The following is a 10278-nucleotide window of genomic DNA, read 5'->3' as shown; positions in this document are numbered from 1 at the left end:
AATGACAGCGAATTGGACTCAACAGGAACTCCCCCCTATCAGTCCTGAGCTGGAACATTGCGGGCTGGAGGGGAAAAAAACTTGATCCAGAATTCCTGGAGTTTATTAACCCATTTCATATCATCCTGTTCCAAGAATCGTGGGAAGTAGAGAAAATTGTCCTAAATGGTTTTGAGCTTCTAGAACTCCCAGCCTGTCCCTCCCTGAAAGGAGGCCGCCCTAAAGGGGGCCTAATAATAGGCATCTCTCTCAACCTTCATTCTAAATTTTCTCTAGTACAGGCCTTACCCCCTTACGCCCTTACCGGGCTGATAGCGGGGGAAAAGATCTCACTCCTAGTTACAAATGTTTATTTGCCTCCTGGGGGTTCCTCTCTTGAACTGGGCTCTAAATGGGCCTCGCTGGAAGATCATTTGCTCTCATGTTATGTTAAGTTTCCCAACACCCCGGCCATAATAGGTGGCGATTTTAATGCCCGCACAGCAGCAAACTGGGATTCGCTGACCAAAGCCAAATGGTGGGTTACCCCAAATCTTGATAATTATGATCTGGAATACATCATGAGGAGAACCTCTAAAGACCACAGAGTAAATGAGGCTGGAGTGCTCCTATATCAAATGGCCATCCGTCTAAATCTGGCCCCCTTAAATGGCGCTTGTCTCCCTGATATCCCAGGGGATTTCACTCACCTGAGCGTTAAGTCAAACAGCGTCCTCGATTACCTGTTGGTCTCCAGGGATTTACTTAAGTGTATTTCCACCTTTAAGATTGAGAATGTACAATCTAGTGATCATCTCCCCCTGGTAGCCAAGTTTTCCCTGAACTGGCAGCCAGAGGCTGATAGACACACGACCCAGATGGTAACCAACGAATCCCTCCAAATAAGAGGAATCAAATGGTCGGAGACCCAGGCTCAAAGGTATCAGGAATTCTTTCAAAAAGAAATCCTTGGGCCTCATCCCAACATAGGCTCTGCCCCAGACGAGCATAGCATAGTGTTGAATCGCTTCCACCATCATACCACTGTTCTTACGTCCTTCTTCAGGCTACCACCCAAAAATTTAAATCGTAACGAGTATACTCACGGTGCCCCCTGGTATAATTCTCAGTGTAAACAAGCAAGACAGCGCCTTCGTGCTATATATAATGTATATAAGACCTCTGATGCATCTACTCTGCCAGCTAGCTACGCACAAGCCAAGCAAGTTTATAAACGCACGCAAAAAATTGCCAAACGCGAGTGGCAACATAATCGTTGGCAGGCCCTGATTGCTGCTTCAAAACCACACAGATCCAGGGAATTCTGGTCCTTGATTAATAGAAGGGTGAGGATATACCCAAGGGCAGTCATCCCTGCACCGACATGGGAATTGTTCCTGAAGAAATGTTTTTCACAAGCAGATGCTCCCTCCGACCATCTGACGCACCTGTTTACCCATCTACCCATTTGGCCTCCCACCGATCCTGACGAAATAGTCAAGCTAATAGCCCAGCTGAAACCGGGCAAAGCCCCAGGGCCCGATCTGATCCCTGCCGAAGCCATCAAACTACACCCAAAATGGTGGGCTGGCATCTTGGCCAAAACCTTCAACGCAATCAACGCCTCTGGTCACATCCCCAAATTATGGAAGGAGGCCATTATAGTTCCAATCCATAAAAAAGGTCCTCCAACGGAGCCGGAAAACTACCGTAACATCAGCCTCCTTTCGATTATAGGGAAAATTTATGCCAGCTTCTTGCTGACTAAACTATTGCGTTGGGTAGATGAGACTAATCAGATTGGCCATGAACAAGCAGGGTTCAGAATTAAACGCTCTACAACCGATCATGCGATAGTGCTCTATCACCTGGCACGGAAGTACTCCTCCCCTCCGCGGGGCTACCTCTGTGCGGCCTTTTTAGATCTAAAGGCAGCCTTCGACAGCGTGCCCAGAAATATTCTTTGGGAGAAACTTGCGAAACAGGGCATTGATAGAAGACTCTTATGGCTTATAAGTCAACTCCACGAAGGTACCCTTGCCAGAGTGAGACTCACTCCTGCGGGCGACCTCACAAACCCGATACCAATAAACAAGGGAGTGCGCCAAGGTTGTATATTGGCTCCCTGCCTATTCAACCTATTCATCAGCGACATGCGAGCACCCCTAGTTAATTCATCTCCAAGTACACATGCGCCTAGACTAGCGGACTATCGTTGCCCACTCCTTTTATATGCGGACGACGCAGTACTCCTATCTTTTACACGTGTTGGACTAACCAGAGCTCTGAAGATCTTTGCCACGTATTGTCAACTCAACCAATTAACCATCAACTATGCCAAATCCAAGATTCTGATTTTCTCCAGAAGCCGGAGATTATATAAATGGAAGCTTGGTGGAGCAAAAATAGAGCAAGTCCTAAAATTCCAATACCTAGGAGTTATTTTTCAATACAATCTGGGGTGGAAAGCTCATATACAACACCTACTTAATAAGGCCAAAACTCTGTCATATGCGCTCCTCCGATTTTTCTTTTCGGATGGAGCTTTGCATGTTCCCTCGGCCCTAAAGGTGTTCAAGGCAAAAGTGGTGGCTGTGCTCGCTTATGCTGCCCCGCTCTGGGCCGTGTTGACTGATCTTGCTCCCCTTGAGACTCTGCAAAACCAATTCCTACGCCGGCTCCTAATGCTTCCTCTGTGCGTAAGCAACGCAGCCATGCGACTAGAATTGAAGATCGCATCCTTAGAAACTTGTCTGTGGAAGCAAGTCTTCAATTACTGGTTATCACTGTGGCATAGATTACCAAACCATTACCTTATCCAATGCCTATGGCGAGATGAATTCTCTAGCCTTTGGTCTAGTAGAATTCATGCCAAACTCTTGAGCTATGGAATCTCTCCCGCAGATTCCCTAAAATTAGATCAAATCACAGCTCAAAGACTGATCCGCCAAAGACTGGATGACATCGACTTACAGCGAAATTATATGCTGGGGGGAGGTGTTTGTTCGCCCCAGAGCATTGGTATCACTTTAACTTACTGCGTCCCATCATACCTCTCTTCCCTTTCAACTGTTGCCCATAGACTGGCCTTCACCAAAGCGAGGTTTAACGTTTTTCCCTCCAATGTCCTGAGACATAGATTCTCAAAGGGCCAAGTCCCCGCCATGTGCGAATGTGATAAGGTGACGCCGGAGTCGCTCCAGCACATTATGTTTTCTTGCCCCTTGTTCAATGTGTTACGAGCAAATCTGCTGGGATCAATCATACAGAAACTAGCGGGTACCCCTCCAACATTCCACCTTGCCCAAATCTTGCAGGATAAGGATACCCATACGACCCTGAAAGTGGCTAGGTTCCTGGTCGCGGTCCTTACCCAAAAGCGACGCCAAGGAGCACTACAAGCTAATTAAGGCGTAGGATGCCACTCTATCTTATAGTATTTTATTGTTATAGCGGTGTTTTAGCGGCTGTTTTTTTCTTTTTTTGTTCCCTTCCCTATTTTTTTTTATTTTTTATTTTTTATTTTCCTTTCTTTTTTCCCCACGTGCACAAGTTGTTATTTATGTTTTTTCTTGTATGGGCCTATGGCCGTAATAAATAAATAAATTGTATTGTATAATTGTATTGTTTATACCTGCACTTTACTTTGTCTTCTGCTGATCTTAATCTTAATTTCCTTCCTTTCTCACTGAGGGGTAGATCTCGGGGAAACTCCAACTTGACAATATCTTTATCCCTTCTCGACAGGTCAGCCCATTCTCCATAGTCAGCACTGAAATCCAAGAAATATTTGAAGGCATGTTTCAAAGTCCCTCCAAGGTTAAGGGCCCCCACAACTCCAAACTCCCCCTGGCTCCAAACCAGATCCCAAAAGTCAAAACATCCCTCCAACTTCCCATCTCCAAACCAAACAGTACTCCATCTCTCCAAATCTGACTTTCTCCAGGTTCAGTCGTCAGAAACAACAACTTATGTTCCTGCAAGGCCGCGGCTCTCTCCATTTCTATTACTTGAGGTTCAGCAACAACCTCCTCCTTTGTCTTCTGCACAACTTGCCCTGTCAAAGCAAATTCCTGGGTTGGTTCCTGAGTGGTTTCTATATAGGTATTCACTGTTTGTCCAAAATTGCTAACTGCAACAGTCATCAAATCCATCTTCTCATGTAGCTGTTCCAGTAAAGTGCTTGTCTTGCAAAAAGCAAGCACTAAGGCTTCTTCCGGGCACATTCTTGTTCAAGGTCAATGTCTGGTTCCCACAATCTTTAATCTCTACAGCTGTAGAATTCCCCAGATCGACTCCTGCAACAGTTTCACAAGCTTTCTCTAGAGGAAACAATTTCTGTTTGTATCTGTCTTTTTAAAAGCAGATCCAGCAACAAAATTACTTTCGTTTTTCAGATAGTTTGTTCCTTTTAAATGCAAAAGGAAACATTGGAATCAATATGTTTCTCTTTTTTAACTATCTGTCAAAAAACGTTTTATTCACAGTCAATGAACTTCCCCAAAGCGTCTGTCTCTGACACTCCGTTCCCAGGTTCAAGACGGTGGAAATTTATCTTTCTTTACTCTCTCTCCTGCAGGTTTAAACAATCTAAGATTTCCCCCCTCTTCTCCTGCTTCCAAGGGGGATTTGGTAGTTTTAGCTGATGGAAATTTAGTCCTTTACAAATGACTTTCCAGACTTTAGCTTACAATGTCTTTGCTTCAATCTATTTACAAAAGCGGAAGGCGGACTTCCTGTTTAGACCTTCCCGCTTCGGTGCCAAATTAAGATGTTTCATAGTCCAATTTTCCGTTCTACTCACGGGTAGTTGTTTAAAATCCAATTGTCCACAGGAAAAAGTCAGCGCTCTCTGGCAACAGCAATGCGGCTTCACTCCGTGAAAAGAGCAGTCGATTCGAAGCACCGCGCCGCTCACCCCACGTCGCTCCGGATCCCCGAAACCGGGTTTCCCCGCGAGTAGGGGAGGCGCAAAAGGTGCCAGCCGAATCCCACGTCCACAGGCTTCTCTCGCCTGTGGTTTTTAGTGGGTCTCCGCCTCGCCGTGGCGGTCCAGACCCTAATTTCCACGAAGCGGATTCCTCCCGGTCAGAGGAAATCTGCCATTGCCGGAGGCGTTAACCCGGAAGTCTCCCATAACATAACATAACATTTTCTTTTAAGGCAGAACAAGCAGTGAATTGTATGCTCTCATTCCAGAGTTTGGCCCATGCATCATATTCTATGTTATGTCCTAAATCAATGGCCCATTTTATCATAGCCTCTTTTATAAATTCATCTTTTTTGTTCCATTCTAGTAAGAGATTATACATTTTTGATAATAGCTTGGATTTACTCTCTAAAATATCTATTTGAAATTTCGATTTTTTTATTCTCAAATCCTATTTTTTTATCTTCTTTAAAGACATCATTGGCTTGATGGTATTGCAACCATCCTGTCAATTTTTCAGCAATACACTCATAGGGCTTTAATTTCCAACCTTTTTCTTTTTTTTTTTTATAATAATATTTATTAATTTTCCAAGTGTACAAAAAAGAGAAAAGCTAGAAATAATAATAAAAAAGAGGTACATACAATAAGATTAAAAAAAAAAAAAAAAAGGAGGGGAAGAGAAGCAGGGGGAAAAAAGCAAAGCCAAAATATACCCAAACAAGAATCCCACACCCTCCCTCCACCCTTCCCTTCAAAACATACAAAAGGAACATCAAAAAACAAAAAACAAAAAACAACAACAACAACAACAAAAAAGAATAAATCTCCATCATTCCACATCTATTTTCAAATAACTTATTTCCTTGGCCTCCTCCCCTCTCCCCTTCTGCATTCCAGTTATTAATCAGATCAGCAAATTCTTTCCGTCTTTTACTGCTTACTCACTTATTTACTTAATCCATTTATATCTTATTATCTTCCCAGTTCAAGCAAGCGCCTAAAAACAAATTTAGCTAAACTCCAATTCCCTAGTTAAAAAGAAGATACAAAAAACAACCACAATAAAAACCTTAAAACTTATACTTTTAACTCATATACCTTTAAATCTTATTCCCTCATTTCCTTATGTTGTTTCCACAAAAGCCGAATGAAATCATTCCACCATCTCCCATTTGTTCTTAATTATACCATATTATTTAAATACTGTTTTTTATTTTCCCAATTTTCCCCACCGTCTCATCTCCCTGGTATCAGGTACTGCCAGTCTTTTTTACCAGTTTTATCAATCTTATCAGTCAAAATTAATTTCCTAACCCGGTTCTCTTATGTCCGAGGCCCTCAAATCATCTCCCTGTACTGCCTGCAAGTTTCTTCTCTGGCCTAAAGTTAAGTCCCAAAGAGCTTTTCTCTCAACGTCTTCTTTAATTTTCTTCAGCACGCTCGCCCAAACTTCATAATTCAGTTCGTAAACCAGTAAGTATTCCAAGGCGTGCTCCACAGTTTCTTTGGGGTAACAATCGTCCATCCTTTCAGACTTTCTCGCAGTGTCCCCCTCCAGCGTGTTTATCATCCATCTTGCGTCACTCAATCCATGAGGGACACTGCTCTGTCTTTCAACCTCAGTGTCCTCAAAGTCAGATTTGTCTCCATCAGTTTGGGACTCTGCTCCTAAGGCTTCCCCTTGCAAAATCAAGGCCGGTTTTAATTGCTTCCTCGTCTTTTCCAGTGCTTGACTTTGTGAATTTGGTTCCTTTTCTCGAGCCTCAGTTATTAATTTGTTCCCATTCTGTACCAAAGTCATTACATTCTTCCTCAGATCAGAAACACTCTGTTCAAAAATATTCACTTTATTTAAAATGTCATTCAGTAGAGCTGTTATTCTCTGAGCCATGTCTTCCAGCTTGTTTTCCCAGTATTGTCTGCTGCCTCTCAAGGTCACTTCAGAACTTCTTGTCTACCATCTGGTCAAAATTTTCCATCTGCTATAACTATGTAACAGTCCCATTATCCAAGCAGGCAACATTTAGAAACTTTTGGCAACAACTTACTCTGGTGATTTTCCATTCACTTCAGTTGTAAAAATCTGCCTTTCCACTCCTTTTTTCTTTCAAAACCTGCGAGTCGGTGCCAAAAAGTATATGTCTCTGATCCTCTTTCTCATTAAGATATAGTCCATTCCACCATTATTGTTGTTTTTAAATTATACAGGCTGACAGCCCGGTCCCAGGTTCTGAGACGGCGATAATCCAGGTCAGGTTTTCTGTCCTGCAGGGCTCAAAAGATAAAGATCTCCCCCTCTTCCCCTGCTTCTGAGGGAGGGTCCGCAAGCTTAGATGGTAAAATTCCTCGCTTTAAAAGACACCTTTCCCAAGCTCCGGATTCTAGCGTCTTTGCTTTAGTCTTTATGCAGAACGGAAGGTGAGCTTCCTGTTTATACCTTCACGTTCAAATGCCAAATTCAAATAATTTATCGTCCAATTCTGTTACTTACGAGGTCTTTTCGAGTCCAAATGTTCACAGGAAAAGTCGGCGCTTTCTGGCAACAGCTGTGCGGCTTCACTCCCTGAAAACAGCGATTGATCCGATGTGCCGTGCCTACTCACCCCACGTCGCTCCGGAGCCCCGAAACCGGGGTCTCCCCGCGAGTAGGGGGGGCACTGAAGGCACCTACCGAACCCCAAGTCCACGGTCTTCCTCCGACCGTGGTTTTTAGCGGGTCTCCGCCTCGGCCTTCATCAAAATTTCTTCATATGTGGTCCCTCTCCCTAGTATGTTCAGTTTTTTAACTGTTAATATATCAATTGGTGACAGCCACCACGGTATTTTCCTTTCCAACAAATTCTTGTTTCTTTCCCAGACTTCAAATAAGGCACCCCTTATCACATGATTTGTAAACCCCTTGTGCACTTTTGCCTTACCACACCAAAGAGAAGAGTGCCATCCAAATCCATTGTTGAACCCCTCCAAATCTAACAAGTCTAGGTTCTCCTGAGTTATCCAGTCCTTTGTCCAACATAAACATGCCGCTTCATAATAGAGTTTCAGAACAGGTACTGCGAACCCCCCATGTAAAACGCGAGAGAGTTTTTTGCCACTCTTTGAATTGTCTTAAACCTCTAATTATCGGAATTGTCTGGAACAAAAACAACATTTTCGGTAGTAGATTCATTTTGATCGCAGACATTCTTCCCGTCATGGATAGCTTTAATTTGTCCCATATTTCTAATTCTCTTTTAATCTCCTTCCAGACTGGTTGGTAATTGTCATTTAAAAGATTTATATTCTTTGCCATCATCCAAATTTCCAGATACTTCCCCTTCTCCAAAGCTCCTCCCTCCCCCACTTCCCCATGGGGGTCCCCCCCACACCACCCATCACTCACCAGGATGGCTTTGGCCGTCTCCTGCTTGGAGCACTTCAGGATTCAGAGCCCCCTGACCTGAGCTGTCTGCCAGTTCTGAATCACCTCCGGCAGGTACAGCTGATCTTCCTCCAGCAGCTGAAAGGCAAAAGTCAGTTCCTCACGAAGGGAGGGCTTCTCCACATCCGAGAGGGCAGAGTGGGGGGCAAGGAGGGCAGGTCTGAGTCCCTGCTCTGGTTCTCTCCAATGCTCACCCCTGGGGGAGGGATGTGCAACCGCAACACATCTGCAAAGAGAAGGACGTGGGGACAGGTGAGTCCGTCCCTGAGCACCTGGCAAGAGTTTTCTCCTGGGTTCCAAGTCCTACTGCAGGGGAGGAGGGACATCCCAAGCCTTGGGGCCCAATCCTGGCCTCCTTCAACCAGAATGTGGCTCCCCAGGGCAGGGGTAGGCAAGCTTCTCAATCCGGCCTGCGGACAATTCGGGAATCAGTGTGTTTTTACATGAGTAGAATGTATCCTTTTATTTAAAATGCCTCCCTGGGTTATTTGTGTGGCATAGGAATTTGTTCATCCCCCCCAAAAAAATATAGCCTGCCCCCCCACATGGTGTGAGGGACAGTGGACCACCTCATGGCTGAAAAAGGTTGCTGACCCCTGCCCCAGGCTAACAAGATGGTCAATATCCGGTTCCACTCCAGCCTTTTAAAATTAAAATAACAAAATAGATCCCATCTCTCAGAGCATGTAAACCACATGAGTCGAAAGACCCCTGTGCCACTCACAGAAATAGGACTATACTTCCTTCTCCCACCTTTAAACGTCTACGTAATGAAACCGAATCGACCCAAGTCTGCCTTCCTCCACTAACCTGAACTTTGCTCTTCAAGCCAAAAGACAACACTTCCCTGTCCCTGGGTGAAACCCCCTGGCCTTTAATTGGTAGAGCTGCCACCACGCCAGTGGCGTTTACCCCACAGGGACTGACTGAGCCGGCGGCGAAATGCTTTCAGCCTCGGGCACTTGGCGGGTACTGAAATGGCCGTGCAGGCCAGATTCACGACCGTGGAGGGCTGGATTTTGCCCAGGGAACATAGTTTGAGGACCCCTGGCCTACACTGACTGGCAGCAGCTCCCCAGAGTTTCAGGCAGGGATTTCGTCCAGCCCTTGCAGGAGATGTCAGGGGTTGACCCTGGGACATTCTGCATGCCAAGCAGATGCTCCAGGGCTCCCCATATTTCCCTAGTCTTTCAACATTGTGCTATTAGCAACCGTGGAGATTCCACCTCCCTCTTTCGAAAGGAGAAAACTCACCTGATCAATTTAATAAATAATAATAATAATAATAATAATAATAATAATTTATTTATACCCCGCCCATCTGGCTGGGTTTCCACAGCCACTCTGGGCGGCTTCCAACAAAATATTAAAATACAATAGTCCAACAAATATTAAAAGCTTCCCTAAACATAATAACAACAACCATCCATTGCTGGACAGGGAAATGGCATACTTTTGTTGTGTGCATAAGCATGCATAAGAAGGTATTACTCATTTATGATGAGAATAGGATTTATTTATTTTGAACTTTGCTGGGTTCCTCCTTGGTGGCCAGTGCGGTTGTTTCAGCAGGGCTAGAACTCAGGACCCGCTGCCTTGAGGGACATCTAAGAGCAGTTGGGCAGGGGAAAGGTCTCTCTTGGGAGGTGGCGGACTCTCCTTCCTTGGAGGTTTCTCAGCAGAGATCGGATGGCCATCTGCCATGGATGCTGTACCTGAGATTCCTTCATTGCTGGGGGTTGTAATAATAATAATAATAATAATAATAATAATAATAATAATAATTTATTATTTATACCTCGCCCATCTGGCTGGGTTTCCCCAGCGACTCTGGGCGGCTTCCAATAAAACACTAAAATACAATAACCTATTAAACATTAAAAGCTTCCCTAAACAGGGCTGCCTTTGGGTTGGACTAGATGACCCTGGGATCCCCTCCTATCTC

This window comes from Podarcis tiliguerta (genome assembly GCF_965153285.1).
Source record: "Podarcis tiliguerta genome assembly, chromosome: 4".
NCBI classification, from domain to species: domain Eukaryota; kingdom Metazoa; phylum Chordata; class Lepidosauria; order Squamata; family Lacertidae; genus Podarcis; species Podarcis tiliguerta.
The sequence above is the reverse complement of the archived record's forward strand: the minus strand, read 5'-3'. Positions refer to the sequence as shown.